The 23,380-nt window shown below is 43.4% G+C and overlaps 1 pseudogene; it reads right to left on the reverse strand.

Moving 5' to 3' along the window:
- Positions 1-11,323: 11,323 nt before the first annotated feature.
- Positions 11,324-21,170, reverse strand: LOC109871579 (DNA replication licensing factor MCM6-like; annotated as a pseudogene).
- Positions 21,171-23,380: the final 2,210 nt, after the last annotated feature.

Consider the following 23,380-nt stretch of genomic DNA (forward strand, 5'->3'; position numbering starts at 1 on the left):
GCTCCTCTGTCCTCTGTCCTCCACTCGTAATCTGCATTAATGGCACCTGTTTGAACTTGTTATCAGTATAAAAGACACCTGTCCACAACCTCAAACAGTCACACTCCAAACTCCACTATGGCCAAGACCAAAGAGCTGTCAAAGGACACCAGAAACAAAATTGTAGACCTGCACCAGGCTGGGAAGACTGAATCTGCAATAGGCAAGCAGCTTGGTTTGAAGAAATCAACTGTGGGAGCACTTATTAGGAAATGGAAGACATACAAGACCACTGATAATCTCCCTCGATCTGGGGCTCCACGCAAGATCTCACCCCGTGGGGTCAAAATGATCACAAGAACGGTGAGCAAAAATCCCAGAACCACACGGGGGGACCTAGTGAATGACCTGCAGAGAGCTGGGACCAAAGTAACAAAGCCTACCATCAGTAACACACTACGCCGCCAAGGACTCAAATCCTGCAGTGCCAGAGGTGCCTTATTGCCATTATAAACTGGTTACCAACGTAATTAGAGCAGTAAAAATACATGTTGTCATACCCGTGGTATACGGTCTCATACCACAGCCAATCAGCATTCAGGGCTCGAACCACCCCGTTTATAATAGCAGTTTTACTGTCGTTATTTCTATATTACTGCTAATTGTAATGGCGATTCCCATTAAAAAGTCACTGTCACAAGAGAAAGCCGTCCGTAACGCGTCGCCAAGAATCAGCTTTCCAAACGTTACTCTTTTCGGGTAAAGTTCCCATATATCGCACATATAAAATAGAAATAGCTCCTAAACACACATTCCTATTCAAAAGGTGCAGAGAGAAGCATTCAATAAGCTGTATCTGTGATATGATATGAACCTCTCACCTGTGCTAACCCTTCCTGGTTACCTATATACATGTGACCCATGACCCCAAAATAAAGTGCCCTCTATAGTGAATATAATGAGCACAGGAAAAGGAGGGCCAAGCATGGAGGAGGGCCGAAAACTTTTTTTTTTATTTTTTATTTTTTATTAACAACAAATCAATACATAAAGCACATGAGGGAACACAAGCATACATAGATTACAAACAATGGACAATCGAGCTAGGGGGTACAATATCACATTACAATTACACAAGGACCTTAAGGGACATGCATATACTTACAATTCTAACAGCTTTTTTGTTAGTAGAGCATTTAACCGTCTTAAAATACAGTTCAATTTCTTTTTGTAGGGTACGAAAATGTGGTTTTCTGTTTGTAAATTTACATTTGTGTATATGAAATTTGGCCAAAAGAATAATGAAATTAATTACATAAAAATGATTCCGCTTATTTCTATTGTATGTAAAGAATCCAAACAGTACATCTCTCCACAATAGTGTAAAATCTTCATAAATGTGTTCAATTATAAACCTACTGATGTCTTGCCACAGTTTTCTTACATGCATACAATGCCAAAAAAGATGCACAACTGTTTCTGGGTGGTCATTACAAAAGGAGCAATTTGAGTTGATGTTTTCCTTAAACTTCTTCATATAGTGGTTGGCAGGATAATATTTATGAATAATTTTAAAGGAAATTTCCTTAATTTTGTTAACAAGTAGGTATGTTTGTGGCAACATCCAAACTTTTTTCCAACAGATATTATCAATAAATCCATTCCAATAAGGCATGACATAAGGTATAGATACAACATCCTGCTGAAACAAGGATCGTATCGCTCTGTTGTTGAATGGACCAAAAGAGAAACAAATCTTTCCTACTGATGAGTCAACAGGGTCAATAGAAGGTAGGCTCTGAGGGTCAGGTCTTGACATGTTCCTGAATAACATAGCAACACCTGAGGGAATGGCATCTAAAACAATTGCAAAATCTTTAGGTGTTACAGGGACCTTGTAAAGTGATAAGAATTCTTTATAACTGAGTAAAAAACCCTCTGCATTTACCAGTTGGCTCACCAATAGGATATTATTTCTGAACCAATATTCTAAAAACAGAGAGGTATTTTTATACAATATATCCCGATTATTCCATATATAATATCTGTGTGGAGAAAAATTGTGTTTATAAATTAAGGACCATGACAAGAAAACCTGCCGATGAAAAGCAGAAAGTTTCACTGGAACTTTGTCAATATTATAATTGCAAAACAACATGAAGTTAAGGCCACCAAAAGTAGAGAAGACATGATGAGGAATAAAATTCCAGATAGAAGTGGGTCTTCTTAGGAATTGTTTTATCCAAATGATCTTGAAAGTATTATTTAAAGTAGTAAAATCCAGAAAATTCAGTCCACCATTCTCATAAGTGTTCATTACAACAGTTTTCCTAATGTAATGGGTACGGTTTCTCCAAAGAAAGTTGAAAAGCATCTGGTCTATCTCCTTGCTTATTTTACGGTCAAGATATAAAGATAGAGCACCATATGTTAGTCTAGAGATACCTTCAGCCTTGGTTATCAGGACTCTACCTTTTAAAGATAAGTCCCTCTGTAGCCATTGATTTAGTTTCTTCTGGGTTTTTTTAATAAGAGGGTTAAAATTTAGTAAGCCTCTAGACTTCTGATCCTTTGTAATGGTTATGCCTAAATATGTAAGTTCTTCTTTTACTGGAATACCATAATATGAAGGTGTCACACAATCTTTGACAGCCATGAGTTCACATTTCTTAATGTTAAGATATAGACCAGACGCTTTGGAAAAGGATTGTATCACATTGATCGATATGGGAATTTGGTTAGCGTCTTTCAGGAGGGCCGAAAACACAATCGTAGTGGGACGAACGAGTGACGAATTTCCGGGAAAGGTCCATTTAAAATGAATTCCTTCCTCCCTCGCCCTGCAAGTGTAAACGTGTATGACACGTCATCAGAAGTGTCCATTTAATTTGAGGGTTTATGATGCGTCTGGAATGCAGCCCAGACATTCCTGTGGCTGCTGAAGCTCATCGGTGCAGCCCACAGATGACTCCCCTGGAAACAATGAGCTGGGAATAGTGAGGTACTTTCCGAAAAAAAAGTGTGTCTGCTAGGGGCAACCCTGCAGTGTAAAAAAAAAAAGCCTCTATTTACATTTTGCTTATGAGTATATTTCAAACTACTTTTGGATTACAATTGGATTTTAAGCCTCATATAAATGTCCTGCTTAATATGATGTTTATTTCATCATCGCAAATCAACTGCACTATACTTCAACAGTTCCACCAGTAAAATGGCTCTTTGGCTAGCTTTTGCTACAGCCTATATCAATGAGCTTTAGCATTCTAGCTAACAACTGCTGCATTCAAAAGTTAATTGGCAAAGATCACAACCAAATAGAATCTCAGCGACTGTTCAAGCAAGAATCAAAACATTATTGTAAGCGTATGAGAAACCCCAAAAAGTTATTTTGTTTAGAAGTAATAACGTAAATCTAGGCTATGTTGAAATGGGCGCAAATGGCAACTGCTTTCTTACCGCTGCCAAGAGTCGCGCACATCTGTGTCTTGTACTGGGAAAAGGGTCTTATACACCCTTGATATCAATCATGCTCTGAGACACGGATAAAGAGGAAACGTCAAAGTAGAGACAGGTTTTTATTTTTACTTCTTCTGTGGATTTCATATGGCGGCCGGCAACCAACTTTAATGTGCATTACCGGCACCAACTGGACTGGAGTGTGGACCAGAGACAATGAAGGCTCTTATACCCCTCTGTTACTCCTCAAATCTAATGGCAATCGCTCCCTTTCACATATTTCTGGCACTGAAATAGAACTCTTATACAGGTGTCTTCCCTTACTCTCCCTGTTCCACAACTCTTATACAGGTGTCTTCCCTTACTCTCCCTGTTCCACAACTCTTATACAGGTGTCTTCCCTTACTCTCCCTGTTCCACAACTATTGCCACTTACTTTTAACCACTGTTCTTATTCATCCATTTAGCTTTCGCTTTACCAATAGACAATTCCAGCTCAACATCAGGATGTTTACGAGCCTGATTGGCAATAATATCCACTTCCTCATTCCCTCTACTCCCACATGAGCTGGTACCCAGAGGAACATCACAAATATCCCCATCTGTTTCACCCTATACAAACACTGCAAAACTTCATACAATACACCCCGTCTGCTCTGAGACACATGAATTTAAGCTCATCAGTGCTGCACAGGAGTAAGAGCAGATGGCTACCCTGTCTGGCCTCACCTCCTCCACCCACTCTGGATAAATTATCCGCTGGTATTTTTGTATTTCTTTTTACTCTGCATGTCTGATGCTTTTCTATGATTTAAACATTGGTAACGACAAGGTAATCATGAGCGAAAGCTCTGGGCTGATTTTGATAAGCCGTTAGGTAGTGGTCTCGTCTTCGTGGTGCCATCTTACAGATGTAAATTCATTTTTATGTAAATGCAATGTCTGTTTCTGATGTACATGATACCACATACAGGGTACCTATTATAGCATTGTGAAATGTTTAGCCTAATTGTCATGTACTGGCTTGAACATACAGTTCGAGGCACAAATGTGTTTAGAACCCTCAGAACAGAACATTCGATGACATAGCAGAACACTGAGAAAAGGCCCAAATTCACACCACAAAGCATTAAAAGACAAGCTTCTATTCGACCACATGAGAAGAATGGACGTTTTAGACTATTGATGTAAAACGATTGACTGTTGAGAGAAATCATATGGGAACACATATGTTCGCAGGGTGTACTTACTGATGCATGTTTTGAAAAATCAGGAAAGAAAATGCCTGTTGAACGTAGCAGAGTGACATGGCCAGCGTTTCTCCCGACAAAGGTCATGACATAGGAAGAACTCTGGATCCTATACTGATCCACGCGGACAGTCTTGTGTGATCATCATGGACTTGTTCACAGTCGATTCATATACATTCTTGTAGGTGCGAATACCGAGCAAAGTAGTACGGGTGTCTCTCAACAACTGTTTCCAATCCATATACATCAGTCTCTTTTTAAGGCTTCGTCAGTCCAACGGCAGAAGAGGCAGTGAACACACACACACACATTCACTCAAGCATGCACACACACACACATCTTCTCAATGTAGTTGGGATCAGTCCAGTCTGTGGTTGCGGTAGCGACTGCCCTCGTATTCTCCTTCATTGGACCGGTTCATCCGCTGGCGAATCCTCAGCTGCTTCAGGCGGTTCTTATCCACTTCTCTCTTGGTCAGGATGAACCCTATTATTCCTGCAGGGAGACCTATCATCCTATAGAGAGGGGAAAGAGAGGGGGAGAGAATGGGAACTTACCAAGGGGGTTATTCACCTGAATACAATATTAAATTGTCAGCTGTTTCTCTACAACAGAAATCTGATGATAAACCACGTTAGAGAACAGAGAGTCTCTCACCAGGCATATCCGATCTTCATCATGGGGTTCTTGGCCTTTCTCGTGGGGATGTACGCTGGTCCCTGCTCCTCTTCCTCCTCAGTCTCTTTCTTTTGCTCTTTCTGCGTGTCTGACGTTTTCTGCTGATCGGTGCTTCTCGGCTGTTCTGTTTTGGTGCTGATCAGTGTCGACCTGGTGGTGGTCAGTGGCTGGTAGAGTCGGGTGAGACACCGGGGAGGAATGCACCTCAGAGCCTGTAACTTGACCGGGCACCTCTGTGTCCATAATGACCGGCCTGGAATCTGACACAAACCTAAAACAGTGAGAGTATTGGTCAGGTCAAATAATTATAGCCTTCGGAGTCAGCTGCCTCAGGATCTGTGGGTTAAGAGATGTTGACGATGAGTATGACACTTTCAAAAAAAGTGAGACAATGTCTTTTCATCCATATTGGGTGAACCGTTTAGAAATTACAGCACTTTTTGTACATAGCCAGCCCCCACATTTAGGGGACCAAAATTATTGGGACAAATTCATTTATGTGTATTAAAGTAGTGAAAAGTTTAGTATTTGGTCCCATATTCATAGCACGCAATGACTATTCAAAGTGCTGAAACAGTGACAAAACAACATTTGTCATTGTCCCAATAGTTTTGGAGCTCACTGACAGTCTTGTGAGCGTGCATAGAGTCAGTGCAAGATAGTCTGGGTTAACCAATAATTATCTACTTAGCATTCATGAATTTTTAGCAGTCTTATGAATATTTAGCAGTCTTATAGCTTTTTCCCCCAAGCTGTCTCGGAACCTGTTGGTTCGAGAGACGATGCTTCTATACTGTTTAACGAAAGGTGACAGAGTGAACAGTCTATGTTTAGGGTGGCTGGAGTCGTTGGCAATTCTTCGGGCCTTCCTCTGACACCTCCTGATATAGTGGTCTTGCATGGCAGGGAGCTCGACCCAGTGATGTACAGGGCTGTCCGCACTACCTTCTGTAGCAATTTGCGGTGCATTTGCCATACTAAGAGGTGATGGAGCCAATCAAGATGCTCTCAATGGTGCAGCTGTAGGACCTTTTCAGGATTCGAGGGCCCATGGCAAATCTTTTCAGTCTCTTGCTGGGGGAAGATACACTGTTGTGCACTGTTAAGTCCTTAGTGATGTGGATGCCAAGGAACTTGAAGCTCTCGACCCGCTCCACTACAGCCCTGTCAATGTGGATAGGGGGCGTGCTCGCCCCTCTTTCCTGTAGTCTACAATCAGCTTCCTGGTCTTACTGACATTGAGGGAGAGGTTCTTGTCCTGGCACCACAATGCTAAGTCTCTGACCACCTCCCTGTAGGCTGCCTCATCTCCGTTGGTGATCAGGCCTACCACTGTCGTGTTGTCAGCAAACTTGATGATGGTGTTGGAATTGTGCGTGGCCACGCAGTCAAAGGGTGAACAGAGAGTACAGGAGGGGACTAAGCACAAACCCCAGAGGAGCCCCCATGTTGAGGGTCAGCGTGGTGGAGGTGTTGTTGCCTACCCTCACCACCTGGGGCCAGCCCGTCAGAAAGTCCAGGATCTAGTTGCAGAAGGAGGTGTTCAGTCCCATGGTCCCCAACTTGGTGATGAGCTTTGAGGGGAGTACGGCGGTGAACGCTGAGCTGTAGTCTATTTTTTTAATTTTTATTTTACCTTTATTTAACCAGGCAAGTCAGTTAAGAACACATTCTTATTTTCAATGACGGCCTGGGAACAGTGGGTTAACTGCCTGTTCAGGGGCAGAACGACAGATTTGTACCTTGTCAGCTCGGGGGTTTGAACTCGCAACCTTCCGGTTACTAGTCCAATGCTCTAACCACTAGGCTACGCTGCCGCCCTATGAACAGCATTCTCACATAGTTATTTCCCTTCTTACCCAGGTGGGAGAGGGCAGTGTGAAGTGCAATTGTTAATTAATTACAGTGCTACAGGGCGATAGTTATTTAGGCAGGTTACCTTGGAGTTCTTGGGAACAGGGACAATGGTGGTCAGCTTGAAACATTATGGGATTACAGACTGGAACAAGGAGAGATTGAAAATGTCAGTGAAGACACTTGCCAGCTGGTCTGCACTTGCTTTGAGAACGCGCCCTGGTATTTCGTCAGGTCCGGCAGCCTTGCGAGTGTTAAACTGCTAAATAGTTTTACTCACATCAGTCACAAAGAGCGAGATCACACAGTCATCCGGAACAACAGGGGCTTTCACACAAGACTCAGTGTTGTATTCCTCGAAGCGAGCATAACAAGTATTTAGCTCATTTGGGAGTACTGCATCACTGGGCATCTGATGGTTAGGTTTCCCTTTGTAATCCGTTGTCGTCTGCAAGCCCTGCCACATACGACGAGTGTCGGAGCCGGTGTAATAGGATTCCAACTTCCTCCTATATTGTCCTTTTGCATGTTTGATGTCTCGTCAGAGGTCGTAACGGGCTTTCTTGTATGCGTCCGTGTCCTGTTCCTTGTAAGCGGTAGCTCTAGCCTTTAGCCAGGCGGGGATATTGCCTGTAATCCATGGTTTTCGGTTTGGATACGTTCGTATAGTCACTGTGGGGATGACGTCATCTATGCACTTATTGATGTAGCCTGTGACTGATGTAGTAAACTCCTCAATGCTATCGGGTGAACCCGGAACATATCCCAGTCTGTACTAGCAAAACAGTCTTGTATCCTTGCGTCTGCTTCATCTCGATCCCAGGCTGTGTAACAACTCATCGCGATCTAGCAACTCCTTGTGGCAGGCCGGGCGCCTGCAGGCTGACTTCGGTCGTCAGTTGAAAAGTGTTTCCTACGACACATTGGTGCGTCTGGCTTCCGGGTTAAGAAGCGTACTTTTGGCAGGTCATGTATCGGAGGACGCATGACTCGACCTTCGGCTCTCCCGAGCCCGTTGGAGAGTTGAAGCAATGAGACAAGATCGCAATTGGATATCACGAAACTGGGGAGAAGAATTGGGTTCAAATAAATAAATAAAAGCAGGATAATAGAGTTGTGATCAAATTTGCCGAAGGGAGGACCTTGTATGCATTTCTGTGGGTAGAATAAAAGTGTTCTAGAGTTTTAGCGCCTCTCGTGGCGCAGGAGCCGTGTTGCTAAAAGTGATGTCGAAAGGTTTTAAGTCCTCCCCGCGTTAATGTCTCCACCTGCAAGAAATGCTGCCTCTGGGTGAGCGGTTTCTTGTTTGTTAATGACCCCAGGCAGTTCGTTAAATGCCAAAAGTTGTGTTGGCTTGCGGAGGGATGTAGACAGCCGTGATAATTACAGATGAGAACTCTCTTGGCAGATAAAAGCCTGCTGCTTACCATGCAGTATACTATATCAGGTGAGCAAAAGCTCGACATTTCTTTCACAATGGAAACAGCGCACAAGTTGTTGTTTATGAAGAGGCACACCCCTCCCCCTTGGACTTGCCCGAGGCCGCCTTCGTCCAATTGTGCCACTGCACGGAGAAACCACCGAGTTCAACATACATACTACTGCACTGTTGGAGCTAGGAACACAAGCATTTCGCTACACATGGTAAATATGTGTATGTGACCAATAAAGTCCAGCCACATCTCTTGCAAGGCATATAATATTGCAGCTTTTCAAGTCTCTGAGGGATGAGTTTCGTTCGAGAGTTTCATATCTTATTCTCGAGTGACTAGACATTTGCCAATAGAACATAGGGAAGTGCCGGTTGATATTCTCTTCCGTCTCAGTTTTAGAAGGATGCCGACTCGTCTGCTGCATTTACGCCTGCAGCGTTTTGTAGCCCATGAAACAATGGAATGAACAAGGGAACAGCCGAGTCGGAATTGAAATCGAGGTTAGTAACTGTCGATTCTTTGTGGGTCTGTGTAATCTGAGGGAAATATGCATCTCTAATATGGTCATACATTTGGCAGGAGGTTAGGAAGTGCAGCTCAGTTTCAACCAAATTTTGTGGGCAGTGGGCACATATGCCTGTCTTCTCTCTCGGTCTGCATACGGTGAACTCTCAATAGCAAAGCTAAGCTCACTAAGTCCGTACATAGTCAAAGTCTTCCTTCATTTTGGGTCAGTCACAGTGGTCAGGTATTCTGCCACTGTGTACTCTCTGTTTAGGGCCAAATAGCATTCCAGTTGGCTTTGTTTTTTTAGTTTGCTCTTTCCAATGTGTCAAGTAATTATCTTTTTGTTTTCTCACGATTTGGTTGGGTCTAATGGTGTTGCTGTCCTGGGGCTCTGTAGGGTCTGCTTGTGTTGGTGAACAGAGCCCCAGGACCAGCTTGCCGAGGGGTCTCTTCTTTAGGTTAATCTCTCTGTATGCGATGGCTTTGTTATGGATTTGTTACGCATTATTTGGTGTTTTACATTGCACACAGAGGATGTTTTTGCAGAATTCTGCATGCAGAGTCTCAATTTGGTGTTTGTCCCATTTTGTGAATTCTTGGTTGGTGAGAGGACCCCATACCCATATAATTAGGAATTTGAATGCTAGAAAGGACATGAACCTTCTTATGATGGTCAAAAGGTCAGCCATGTTGGTAAACCATGATTTGTCAGTGCTGTGATAAGATATTAACTAGCTAGCCAGACAGTTTGAGGAATGATTCCATTCTATATTTTTTTCTAATTAACTGCCAATATGCCAACATTCCATTCAAACAATGCAGCCAATCCACTGGCTGAAATCAGTTGATGATAGGACTTGGACAAGTTGTACATGCACCAAGTACTGATATTGTATCATAAAATAGCACTCACAGCTTTCCAAGAAAATCACATCCGAGACATTTATGGTCTGTTCACATATACAGCATTTTAAAGCTATACAGACAATTGGTATAGAACCCATGTAAACTGTATTTATAATTATATAACAATATTTAAGACTGGTTTTGATTTTCTCCCTGACCAAGATAGCTACCATTTTGGCCCCATTACGGAAATGTTAAGGTTTATGATATCTCCTCTAGTAATTGTATAGGCTCTCTATGCCCAGACCTCAGGTGGAGGGCAATCGGTATATATCCCCTCAAGTAATTGTATAAGATCTCTATGCCCTGACCTCAGGTAGAGGGCAATCGGTTCTATAACTGACTGAAGTATTTTTTGCCACATCCTAATTGGGATGTCGAATTTAATGTTCCTTTTTGACGGCGTAGAAGGCCCTTCTTTCCTTGTCTCTCAAATCGTTCATAGCTTCGTGGTGTTGTTTTCAAACCACCAGACAAGGAGATGAACAGCTTTGCCCCTAAAAACTGCTGACTCCCTCTGTTTATGAGTCATGTCGAAATAAAGGTGGTTTTAAGCTGTTCAGAGTAAACATACCTTTAAACATCACCGACCTCGCAAGCTTCCTACAGGGCGCCGCCATCTTGTTATGTAAAAGTGGAGTCGGCTTGGGCATGCGCAAATCGTCATTCATGCGTTCTACGGCACTCTGCTGCCACCTAGCGGACGATTCACCGATAGATATGCCAGCCAGTGTCATTTGGATTAGTATATTATCAGAAGATGCGTTATAAATCATTATCTTTGGCTATACTCATTCATTACAATCATATCAACTCCAACTAGGTATAAATGTGATCCCACTCCACCCAGGTTAATAACATTTGCTAAATGTTTACTGTAGGGGTGTCAAATTCATTTGGAACTTGGGGCCGCATTCTGTCTTCAAAGAGCTCCAGATGGCCATACTGAAAATGTGTCATATTTCCTCGCTGTAAAAATTTGCTAAAGAGTCCTCTATTCATCCTTTTAGGATTTTTCAATTCTACCCGACTGTCTTGCTTTCATTTCGGTGATTATTAGTGAGCTGGACAGTCAAGAAACTGCATGAATATAGGCCCATTATAATTTCTACAGTTTTGTTTTGGTTTTAGTCATTTTGAAGTATATTGCATTAGTGTTCCCCGAAACATCACTGGCGACAAGGAGGCCATAAACAATATCAAACATGTGATTTTTCTTCTTAGTTTTTCTGGGAAGCATATTTCCACATGCTACAACAGTTATTTCATTTTTTGTTTCGTTTTATACAAAACATATGCATCAAAAGGGTAGACTTTAATTTGTGTGTATTCTTTCACACATACATTTAACATGGGAGGTAAAACCATGCTAGTCAGGATTAACATCATGTTAACTGAGGAGACCCACAAACAGCCATACGCCAGTAAACGCTCTGGAGAAATCAGAGCAACATATTTACATTATTCACCTGGCTACAACAATACAAATAAAAGGCTTAAAACAAGGTAGAGTCGTTTAAAAACTCTATAAAGCAGCAATACAGTTAAAACATGACAAATGTTGAGAATGTAATTACGCTGACCAACATTCAACAAAAAACTACTTCACAGAGTCTTGAATTGGAGTCCAACGTAAAAGTTCTAGAGAGGCGATTGAGAAGGAGGGGGAAAGTGCTCGGGAGGGAGTTGGAGGGGATGAGTCTAGTCCTCCAGAGTGTAGTTGGGGTTGACGACCAGAACCTCTTCCTGTGCCTCCGCCTCTGACCCTTTCAACCCTCCCCGAGACAGCTCTATCAGGATATGATCCTAGAGATGGAGAGAAGAGAAGAAAAACAGTAATAGTAAAGATGTCTGTTGGACATTAAGGTTTGTAAAGGTGTTATTACTCAGACTCAACGCTGCAATGGGTGTGTTCGTGTGTTCTCACGTAGTGCACTAGTCTGTGCAGGACTTTCTCTATCAGGCTCTTCTTGTGGATCAGTTCCTCTTCCGAGTCAATCTCTGACTCCATCTCCTTCAGATACCAGTTGATTACGGCACTCTTCTTCAACTCCTCTTCCTCCTCGGCTGCGCACACAGGCAAACAGTTAACCACTGCGTAACACACTGTCCACATGTAGAATGTGTGCGTTTCGGGTGCCTTACCCTCCTTGGCCCTGCGGAGATGCAGCACCAGCAGGTTGGAGATGCGGCGGTACTCTGGGAAGGTCAGACGCAGCGGCGGCTTGGGGCCGCTGTCAGAGTGGCCGCTCACAACGTCGGTGAGTCCGTCGACTCCGTTGGTGCCGCGGTTAGTTCCGTCGGTGTGGCCGTTCATACTATCAGCGTGCTCGTTAACCAGGCCGTTTACGCCATTCACTCCGTTGGGAACGTCACGACCTGCAGAGAGACGGAGAGGTTTCAGTACATGGAAATATCTGGAGTAAAGCGGCAGTAGTACTAGTGGTTGTGTACCGTTCTCTCCCTCCTCCTCCTCCATCTCCTGGTCCTGTTCCAGATTGACGTCAGGTGTCTCCACTCTGACGATGGACTTATTCAGCAGGCGGAATGCCTCCTCCACGTGCTTAGGCTGGACCTGCCGGGAACAACAAATAACACACACTTTAGGACAGAACACCCTACACACTTTCTTAGCACGCAATCTATGACAAACCGACAGAGCAAACTTGATCAATCCTTCAGGACCAAACAACAAAACGCAGGTTTTGAGAGCGTTGTGCGCCTAAGTTCTTGGTACGTTGGGTATAGGTTGTGTGACCTCTAACCTCGTCGCAGCAGTGCATGCGGGCCATGCCCTCAGAGAGGCGGATCATGCTCTCCAGCTGCCGCACCGTGATTCGCCAGGCCGACTTGGCCACGCCCCCCGACATTTTGCGAACTCACTTCACTGTCGCGAATGAGAATCTCGAGCTAGCACACGCTAGCACACGCCAGCACACGCTAGCACACGCCAGCACACGCCGGCACACGCTAGCACACGCCAGCAAACGCCAACACACGCTAGCACACGCCAGTATGCGCTAGCCCATGCCAGCACACGCTAGCACACACTAGCACACGCTAGCACACACTAGCACACACTAGCACACACTAGCACACGCTAGCACACGCTAGCACACACTAACACACCGCAACACACACTAGCACACACTAGCACACGCCAGCACACACTAGCACACACTAGCACACGCCAACACACGCTAGCACACGCTAGCACACCGCAACACACACTAGCACACACTAGCACACGCCAACACACACTAGCACACACTAGCACACGCTAGCACACGCTAGCACACACTAGCACACCGCAACACACACTAGCACACACTAGCACACGCCAGCACACACTAGCTCACGCCAACACACACTAGCACACGCGCAGGTCCAGCTGGATCTCCTATTAAGGTGTTTACATGTCCCAACATTTCGAAAGATTGCTTAAAACTCGTGGTGTTTTTAAAGCGGCATATTGCCTACTTCAATTATGACCGGTCACCGGCCACATCATGATGATGATGCAAAATGGATCATATGATAATCAGAGTAAGGTGTTTACATGACTAATGCCATAAATCAGCTTAATATCTAATTATTAGAGTGCATGTAAATATACTCAGTGTGAAAATCCTTAACACACACACATAGCACTTACCTTGGGTTTGAACTGTCGGGCGAAGAGCAGGTATCTTCTGATCTCATCCAGAGAGTAGAGTCTGTCTACTGAGTTCTCTATGCGAGAGTGCAGATCCACGATACGCCTGGCTATGGCATAGTCTGTCACCTACACACACAGATTTCCATTAGTAATTATACACACACACCATTCTTCACATACACACACAAATGTTCTCTCTTACACACACACACACACACACACACACCTCATTGCAGTCGTCCACCAGGATGAAGAAAAGGTCAAAGCGGCTCATGCTGGGAGCGGACAGGTTGACGTTCTGTTTCAGACTCTTGCTGCGGTCGTAGCGACCACCGACCGGGTTAGCAGGATGGACGTACGGTCATTCAGAGTGGCCTGGAGGAGAGGGAGGTCAGAGGGAGAGAGTGTGTGTGCACCTTGACTCCAGCTTTAGTGATGGTGTCTGTGTGTGTGTACCTTGACTCCAGCTTTAGTGATGGAGATGGTCTGTTGCTCCATGGCCTCATGGATGGCCACTTGGTCTCTGGTCTCCATCTTGTCAAACTCATCGATACAACACACACCCTGTGGACAAAGAGAAGCCCATCCCACTTTAAGCACAAAACACAGACAGAAATGCAAACACACACACACACAGCATCCTCAGCTCACACACACACTCACGTTGTCAGCGAGCATGAGAGCTCCGCGCTCGATGACGAACTCGTGTGACTCCTCGTCTCGAACCACGGCTGCTGTTAGACCTGCTGCATTGCTGGCCTTCCTACTGGTATACACAGCCCTGGGACTGAACTCCTCCACATGCCTGAGAGAGGTGGGACAGCGGGTATCAGTGGCGACCCGCCATTCAGGGCAGGTGGCGCAGAGCCCCACCGGTTTTACGACCCACATTTTTAGCAAAAAAATAAATGAAACGATATATAAATACATAAATGTACAGTAGCTTTGATTGGACTGATCGTGTCAACATCCTATTTCCACTTATTTCTTCGCTAGCAGTCCTCATCGTGAATCAAGTCTAACTGGCAAGTCCTTTTTAATCCTTGTTATATGAAGAGAAGTAAATGAAGAGAAAATACAACACGTATCGGTGTTCATCGGCCGTTGGACATAAACATTAGGACATAAACATTACACAACAAGTTGGAAATTGCAAATTCAACAATGAGTGGTTTGGAAGGAATCGGTGACAGTGGCTAACCGCAAGCATTGCGACTGGGAAGTCAAGACTGGGAAAATACATTTTGAACAGCCATCCAACTCGGGAATTGTACATCTTTTTGATGACAACATTTGCCAACGAAGGACCGCCGCCGCGCACAACAAGGTGAGTCTTATAACGTCTTCCATGCTGCTGCATGAACGATGTCATTGGCCAGGGACATAGTCAGCCATGTTGTTTTTTAAAGGCAGTAAACGAGGCTGAATGAACCGTTTCCCTGCCAGACAAGGTCTGTGCTGAAAAGAAAGCTCTGCTGTCGGGGACAGACTTTATGTCGGCCCTAAACACATTTGTGGGCACCACTTCTCGCCGTTATAGTGCAATTAAGCTATTGTTTAGCGTTGTGTTGTGCGGTGGCTTTGTTTTGAGATCTACATGCCAACATCGCCACTGGTGGGTATAGGGAGATGTGGAGGTGGTTTTGTGTGAGGGTTAGACATGCATTGTGCAAATGAATAGGGGTGTAGTGTGCAAGTGCAAATGAATAGGGGTGTAGTGGGCAAGTGCAAATGAATAGGGGTGTAGTGTGCAAGTGCAAATGAATAGGGGTGGAGTGGGCAGGTATGCGGTTGTGTACGCTATAGGGTGGAGGGATTTGTGACATAGGGGAGTGTGTAGTGTGTAGGGTCTAAGGGTCTTACTTGAGGAACTGGCTCTTGGCGGTCGAGGGGTCTCCTACGATGCAGACGTTCACATCTCCTCTGAGAGATGTTCCCTCCATGGTGGTTTTGGGAACACCCCCCTGAACAACATCAGCAGGATGCCACGCTTCACCTCGTCATTACCTACACACACACACACACGTTATACATTTATTACACACACACACAGACTATCAAATGTATTTATATAGCCCTTCTTACATCAGCTGATATCTCAAAGTGCTGTACAGAAACCCAGCCTCAAACCCCAAACAGCAAGCAATGCAGGTGTAGAAGCACGGCGGCTAGGAAATACCCCATGCAAAGGCTGTGTTTGTTCCGGTGAGAGTGTAGTGCTGACCGTGTATGGTGGGGAAGAGGCTGGTGCCGAGGTTGTGGTAGAGGTTCTTGTCTTGGCTCATCTCAAACACCTTCTCCCACTCCTGAACTGACATCTGGTTCTTGATGCTCTCTGCCGTCTGATCCTCATCACGCAGCTCCTTCCCTCCGAACTACACGATTACAACTCCCTTCAAACAAATGTCGTACATGCATGCGTGATATGTCCACTAGTTTGTAGCCTGAGGTAGTGTAGGTGTGTGTGTGTGTGTCTCGAAGGTTTGAGTGAGGGTGTCGTACCCTGGGGTTGGTAGGAGCCACATGGCAGGCGAGGAAGGCCAGTCTGTAGGACAGCTCTCTGACTCCCAGGGCTTTAAGACCGCGAAGGCCCTCGTTCTCATAACCCTGTCTCCCTCCTACACGGGAACTCGTGACACGAAACATTCTAAAACTAGACCGTTCTGATCAAGCAAACTTTGTTCTAAAACTGCATAAAAAAGACTCGCCTCCTCTCGGCTGTTGCATCTGAACTGGGCTTCAGAGTTTGGGGAAGGTCTTATGAAGGCCTGTGACATAAATGTCACACCGTTTTTAAATGGATTTGTAATAAATGGTGATTTTTTTTATTTTAATTTTAAATAGTGTCTCGCCTCTTCTTCTGGTCCTAGATCTGTAACTACCTGTAGAACTCCTCCTGGATGGTGGTCGCCAGTTCCTGGTTAAATCCTTCCAGATCAGTGAAGGAGACCAACAGAGTGTTTCTCTCAGGCCTGATCAGCTCCTCAGCATCACGGACATACTTCACCTCACCGTCTGATGTCTGGTACACACACACACACACACACACACACACACACACACACACACACACACACACACACACACACACACACACACACACACACACACACACACACACACACACACACACACACACACACACACACACACACACACACACACAGTTGTATTACTCGTATGCATCCCATTTTCATGTATACCTAATGTATAAAGCTATTAGAAGACTCATATTTTTGATTTATTTCACCTTTATTTAACCAGGTAGGCAAGTTGAGAACACCTTTATTTAACCAGGTAGGCAAGTTGAGAACACCTTTATTTAACCAGGTAGGCAAGTTGAGAACTTGTTCTCATTTACAACTGTGACCTGGCCAAGATAAAGCAAAGCAGTTTGACACATACAACAACACAGAGTTACACATGGAGTAAAACAAACATACAGTCAATAATACAGTAGAAAAATAAGTCTATATACGATGTGAGCAAATGAGGTGAGAAGGGAGGTAAAGGCAAAAAAAAGGCCATGGTGGCAAAGTAAATACAATATAGCAAGTAAAACCCTGGAATGGTAGATTTGCAATGGAAGAATGTGCAAAGTAGAAATAGAAATAATGGGGTGCAAAGGAGCAAAATAAATAAATACAGTAGGTGAAGAGGTAGTTGTTTGGGCTAAATTATAGATGGGCTATGTACAGGTGCAGTAATCTGTGAGCTGCTCTGACAGCTGGTGCTTAAAGCTAGTGAGGGAGATAAGTGTTTCCAGTTTCAGAGATTTTTGTAGTTCGCTCCAGTCATTGGCAGCAGAGAACTGTATGAGGCTATACCGACTGTGTGCACATCTTAACCAACTTCAATGTGCTTGTTAGCTAGCTAGCTTGCTAGGTTTTAACAGTTCCAAAAACGTTTTAAGATGCGATTTAAAAAAGAAAAAGGGGGGGGGGTGTGGCACTTCCAGCACTGGGGAACATCCCGCGCGCCCCACCCAAGCCCCACATCTATTTCTCCCACCCAAGCCCCACATCTATTTCTCCCACCCAAGCCCCACATCTATTTCTCCCACCCAAGCCCCACATCTATTTCTCCCGCCCAAGCCCCACATCTATTTCTCCCGCCCAAGCCCCACATCTATTTCTCCCGCCCAAGCCCCACATCTATTTCTCCCGCCCAAGCCCCACATCTATTTCTCCCGCCCAAGCCCCACATCTATTTCTCCCGCCCAAGCCCCACATCTATTTCTCCCGCCCAAGCCCCACATCTATTTCTCCCGCCCAAGCCCCACATCTATTTCTCCCGCCCAAGCCCCACATCTATTTCTATGGGAATAAGCACTGTTCATGGCACAAGCTGTTCACACCCCTCTTGTTGGTGGAGAGAATTTAGCAGTTTTAAAGCTAATCTTGCAATTCTATACATTTTGCCATGTCTAATGTGTACTCGTGATATGAGTGACAAAATAAATTACAACAATATCTATGGGCTAAAAACCTAAATGAAAAAACGTTAACTGACATGGGCTAGTTGATTTGGGCATTTCTGACAAGTTATAAATAGCTGTCTTAGGTATAACATGACTAACATGACAAGAGGAACTGACGATGCACTACCTAATTCAAATCAAATTGTATTTGTCACACGCGCCAAATACAACAGGTTACAGTGAAATGCTTCCTTACAAGCCCTTAACAAACAATGCAGTTAAGAAAAAATGAACACAAAATATAATTAAAAATAAGAAAAAAAAGTTACAAATAATTAAAGAACAGCAGTAAAATAACAATAGCGAGGTTATATACAGGGAGGTACCGGTACAGAGTCAATGTGCGGGGGTACAGGTTAGTCGAGGTAATTGAGGTAATATGTAGGTTGAGTTATTAAAGTGACTATGCATAGATAATAAACAGAGAGTAGCAGCAGCGTAAAAAGAGAGGGGCAATGCAAATAGTCTGGGTAGTCATTTGATTAGATGTTCAGGAGTTTTATGGCTTGGGGGTAGAAGCTGTTTAGAAGCCTCTTGGAGCTAGACTTGGCGCTCTGGTACAGCTTGCCGTGCGGTAGCAGAGAGAACAGTCTATGACTAGGGTGGCTGGAGTCAGGCAGTGATGCAATCAGTCAGGATGCTCTCGATGGTGCAGCTGTAGAAACTTTTAAGAATCTGGGGACCCATGCCAAATCTTTTCAGTCCCCTGAGGGGGAATAGGCTATGTCATGCCCTCTTCAGGACTGTTTTGGTGTGCTTGGACCATGTTAGTTTGCTGGTGATGTGGACGCCAAGGAACTTGAAGCTCTCAACCTGCTCCACTACAGCCCCGTCGATGAGAATGGAGGCGTGTTTGGTCATCCTTTTCCTGTAGTCCACAATCATCACCTTTGTCGTGATCACGTTGAGGGAGAGGTTGTTGTCCTGGCACCACACGGCCAGGTCTCTGACCTCCTCCCTATAGGCTGTCTCGTCGTTGTCGGTGATCAGGCCTACCACTGTTGTGTCATTGGCAAACTTAATGATGGTGTGAATTTCGAAATTGAATCCAATCTACTTTCTACTGCTACAACTTTTAAGAATATGTTTAAAGCCGGACTGAGTTACTTAAAAAAAACACCCACACACACACAGTTTTGGTGTTTTTGTTTATTTTTTTAACTATTTTCTGCATTGTATAATAATAGTGAAGACATCAAAACTATGAAATAACACATATGGAGTCATGTAGTAACCAAAAAAGTGTTAAACAAATCAAAATATTTATATTTGAGATTCATTCAAAGTAGCCACCCTTTTTGCCTTGATGACAGCTTTGCACACTCTTGGCATTTTCTCACGAGGTAGTCACCTGGAATGCTTTTCAATTAACAGGTGTGCCTTGTTAAAAGTACATTTGTGGAATTTCTTTCCTTAATGCGATTGAGACAATCAGTTGTATTGTGACAAGGTAGGGGGGGTATACAGATAGCCCTACTTGGTAAAAGACCAAATCAAAATTATGGCAAGAACAACTCAAATAAGCAAAGAGAAACGACAGTCCATCAATACTTTAAGACATGAAGGTCAGTCAATACAGAACATTTCAAGAACTTTGAAAGTTTCTTCAAGCGCAGTCGCAAAAACCATCAAGCGCTATGATGAAACTGGCTCTCATGAGGACCGCCACAGAAAGACCCAGAGTTTACCTCTGCTGCAGAGGATAAGTTCATTAGAGTTACCAGCTTCAGAAATCAGCAATTACCTGCACCTCAGATTGCAGGCCAAATAAATGTTTCACAGAGTTCAAGTAACAGACATATCTGAACATCAACTGTTCAGAGCAGACTGTATGAATCAGGCCTTTTATGTTTGTATTGCAGCAAAGAAACCACTACTAAAAGGACAGCAGTAAGAAGAAGAGACTTTCTTGGGCCAAGAAACATGAGCAATGGACATTAGACCAGTGGAAATCTGTCCTTTGGTCTGATGAGTCTAAATTTGAGATTTTTGGTCCCAAAGGCAGTGTCTTTGTAAGACGCAGAGTAGGTGAATGGATGATCTCCGCATTTGTGGTTCCCACCGTGAAGCATGGAGGAGGAGGTGTAATGGTGTGGGAGTGCTTTGCTGGTGACACTGTCTGTGATTTATTTAGAATTCAAGGCACACTTAACCAGCTTGGCTACCACAGCATTCTGCTGCGATATGCCATCCCATCTGGATTGTGCTTAGTGGGACTATCATTTTTTTTCTCCAGCAGAACATTGCCCCAAAACACACCTCCAGGCTGTGTAAGGGCTATTTCACCAAGGAGTGTGATGGAGTGCTGCATCAGATGACCTGGCCTCCACAATCACCCAACCTCAACCCAATTGAGATGGATTGGGTTCCGTTGGACCCCAGAGTGAAGGAAAAACAGCCAACAAGTGCTCAGAGTATGTGGGAACTCCTTTAAGACTGTTCGAAAAGCATTCCAGGTGTCTACCTCATGAAGCTGGTTGAGAGAATATATTTTGATTTGTTTAACACTTTTTTGGTTACTACATGAGTCCATATGGGTTATTTAAAAGTTGTGATGTCATCACTATTATTCTATAATGTGGAATATAAAGAGAAACCCTTGAATGAGTAGGTCCAAACTTTTGACTGGTACTAATAAATATATATGTTTAATCTAGACATAACATTGTTGTCTCTCTATGTTAATGTTTTGCTAGATATCCAATAGCTATTATCTAGCTAACTAAAGATCTACCAGTCAGCTAACGTTAGATTCCAAGAAGAACAATAACATAATGTCACTCACTCTTCTAAGAAAGCCTGGAAAAGCTTCTGGCATTTCTCTGCTAACTCGTCTTTCACCATCTGTCCCGCATTCTCCTGAGTCGTCTGTGCAAGATCCATCTTTTCACTGGATTAACACTGAAATATAAAATTGTTTCTAAAATCTCTTCCGTCTTCCCTTGACGAACCGTACCATGCACGCTGGAGAAGAGAAAGTGCACTTTTCGCGCGAAAACAAGGACCATGTAACGTTTGGGGCGACACAGTTGACCAATCCCATCTTTGTATCTTGACACCGTGTAAAAGCCTGAAATATTCTAGCCAATCAAATGTGTTATGGAAATATGAACAACCCCCTTTCTCCTTGTAGGAGTAACATTGTGTACAGGTAGTAGCTGCTTCCAGAGTGATGGTGGGGTACAGTTCTGCGGTTTCGCCACTAGAGAGAGCTCTTTAACTGATAGAGCAGGTTCTCAAATGCATCGTTATTATATTTGCGTGTTGGTTTTGTAAAAACTTGTCATGGGTGATCCTATCTGCTGGTAAATGTTAATTACTGCAACCAGTGTGCTTGGGATACCCGGATGTATTGCAATGTACTGAAAAAGACTGGTTTCTCGAATCAATGCCTCTGTCTCGCCATTTAACATCCAAACAAAACTGTCTGGTTTCATGGTCTTCCACAACGGAAGGACAAGGACCATAGCTTGTCAGTCCTCCCTGGCAAAGTGCCTTTCTCTCTCATCTCTCCTCCAGAGAGTACACAGTAGTCGACTCTTATCTGACAGGTGAGAGCAACATGGAGATCGCTTATCACCTGCCATCAGGGTTGGGTAGGTTACTTTCTAAATGTAATCTGTTAAAGTTACTAGTTACCTGTCCAAAATTGTAATCAGTAACCATTTTTGGATTACCCAAACTCAGTAATGTAATCTGATTACATTTAGTTACTTTTAGATTACTTTCCCCTTAAGAGGCATTAGAAGACGACCAAAACGTATGTTACCAATCGAACCACATCGAACCAAAGTTTACATATCTGGCAATATATAGATGTTACATTTTACTTTATGGGTTGGTTATGTAGGCTTCATCTAACCCATCTCTTCTACTACATATAATAATACAATTCAATTATAATTTTTACATTAAAAACCAAAGTCTATCAGAATTTCAGTCATTCCCGTAAATGTTATACCTATTTATCTTCAAGAATAAGACTTGGAAATATGGAAGTATAGAATAGACAAATTGTTTTACCTGTGCATAACCCCAAACCTAAGAATTTAACAGCCAGCCCTACTCTGCTGTTTATGATTTTGTTGTCATGGAGGACTGATTGGGCTCATTGATTCGAGTTTAAAAATAAATGCTGCGCTCATTGGTCAGTCTTTGACATCTTGATAATATACAGCTGTTTTAAAGGGCAAATCCAAAGATGAAACAATAACAAAATGGTTGCCCCACCTCTGTTTTGGTAAAAAGCTGAGGGAGGGGCCTGGAGAAATGTAATCACTCAGATTAATAGACAGAGCTATACTGTAGATGCAAGGACTGAACATCCATGATATCAACATGTATTGTTTTAACCATGTTTACAAACATTGGAGAAAAACAAGCTTATATTTTGGGTTCTCGTGGAGTGTGACAGCTGAACTAAGCTCATGTGGCATTTATAAGTTCTATTCATCAAGAATCAATGGAGATATATATATATATATATATATATATATATATATTTTAATATAAGTTAAAAAAAATTGATGTAGCAACTACAGATTGCCCCTTTAAGGCTATCAAAAGTGTATGAGTTTGAACATGTGTCCATTAGGCCTATGGAATTAGATTGAGCAATAAAAGCCCTGCTTTTAGTCCGTAGGCTGGGATCTGCAATATGCAGCTGTTGCAAGAGCACATTTTTCACACTGGCTGTCCACTAGTTTCAAAAACAATGATTGATAGGCAGCTTAAACTTCTTCAATTCAACCATTATTTGGTTCAAATACACATTTTAGATTTGTGAACAGCCATCCCCAACAAACACAATCCGTAGTGCCGAAATAGCGAAATGAGAGAGCAGAAGTGTGATTCACATCAATGCACTATGTAGATATCAATAATAAGTGATATCCGTATCGCCGTAGACAACACCACTTGTGTTTTCCTTACCTCCAAGCGTTTATTCAACTTAGATAATCATTGGATGACGACAGCAATTGTACCATTGGAAGACATAGCTTGGACTGTATCCTACAAAAGCCTATTCCTGCTCTTTTCCCACGATCCATCAAACCCATTTGGTGTGTCGTCATAGTGGACTTAGATTTTGTGGTAAAACTCGCTCAGGATGGAACAAACTTAAATTTGCGCCTTTTTTCAATGCTGATTTGAATATCATTGAGAAAGCAGAGACATG

The sequence above is a fragment of the Oncorhynchus kisutch genome, linkage group LG27, assembly GCF_002021735.2.
Source record: "Oncorhynchus kisutch isolate 150728-3 linkage group LG27, Okis_V2, whole genome shotgun sequence".
Classification (NCBI taxonomy): Eukaryota; Metazoa; Chordata; class Actinopteri; order Salmoniformes; family Salmonidae; genus Oncorhynchus; species Oncorhynchus kisutch.